The sequence below is a fragment of the Vombatus ursinus genome, unplaced genomic scaffold, assembly GCF_900497805.2.
Source record: "Vombatus ursinus unplaced genomic scaffold, bare-nosed wombat genome assembly UNPS02014870.1, whole genome shotgun sequence".
NCBI lineage: Eukaryota > Metazoa > Chordata > Mammalia > Diprotodontia > Vombatidae > Vombatus > Vombatus ursinus.
The window spans coordinates 10,799,472-10,800,696 of record NW_020954648.1 but is presented as its reverse complement, the minus strand read 5'-3'; the positions used below and the strand labels follow the sequence as shown (position 1 = coordinate 10,800,696).

Sequence of the window (1,225 nt, the reverse complement as noted above, 5' to 3'; positions counted from 1 at the left end):
AGATAGATAGATAGATAGATAGATAGATAGATAGATAGATAGATAGATAGAGCAAGCATTTATTAAGTATCTGCTACTTGCCTGGCCCTGCTAGAGATACAAAAAAAAAGTCAAGAGACAATCCTAGCCCTTGAGGAACTCACAATCGAATGAGGGATTCAACATGCAAACAACTATGTACAAACAAGCTAGATAAAGGATGAATCAGAAGTAGTGAACAGAAATAATGCATGAGAATGAAGAGAGATTGGAAGTCTTCCTGTATAAAGTGGGATTTTAGCTGGGACTAGAATGAAACCAGGAAAGTCAAGACTAAACCCTCATAAGGAGCTTATATTCTGATAGAAAAAGTCAGTACATAAAAGAGAGCTGGAGAGTTGGAGAGAGGGAAAAGAAGGGCAAGGAAACTGTCATGAAAGTAGAAAAAGAAGTCTGGAGAGTGAGTTGGGTTAGAAGAGTTGGAATAAGCAAAGTGATTGGGTGTAGCCAGAGGTGGGAAGTTAAATGAAGATAGAGCCGAGAAACTTAAGCGTTACGTATTAAAAAAAAAAATCTAGGGACTATGCTTTAGCAAGTACACATAACTTACAATGAATGAGGGAAGAAGGTGAAAGGAGGTATTTAGATAGCATAGCAGATAGAATGTTGGACTTGTAGTCAGGAAGACCCGAGTTCAAATCCTGCTTCCTACACTAGCTATGGGACCCTGGCTAAATCGTTTAACTTGTCTATGTCTCAACATCCTCATTTGTAAAATAAGGGATTTGAACTTAGCAAACTTTAAAGTCCCTTCCAATAATAAATGCATGATACTATGATTCATGATTTCCTCAGATTAGAGAATGCCAGCAGGTCTCTAACTCAATATATATAGAGAATTCTATATATATAGAATATATATATAAATTCTCGGGAGTTTCATTAGGCCTGCTGAGATGTAAGTGGACTTGTCCAGGTTTGAACCCAAGTCTTCTTGTCTCCCATTCAGTTTCCTTCTGAACAACACTAATATTGTGCCTTTATGTCAAGGGTTCGTCACCTTTTTAGGGTCATGGAACTCTTGACTATCTGGTGAGGTCTGTGGATCCCTTCCTAGTAATCAATCAACCATATCACGACATGAGAGACAAAATATGACAATAAGGAACATGTGTTGGGGACATATTGTTGGGAGAGATAGAACGTCAACATTTGCAATTGTCCTTTTTCCAGTTGCAGGTCTGGT

General features: G+C 38.1%; 1 protein-coding gene across 2 annotated transcripts in view; it reads left to right on the top strand.

Moving 5' to 3' along the window:
* The window catches only part of DENND2A (DENN domain containing 2A), a 117,989-nt gene that overhangs the window by 91,863 nt on the left and 24,901 nt on the right, over positions 1–1,225 (top strand). The gene's annotated exons all lie outside the window — the stretch shown is intronic.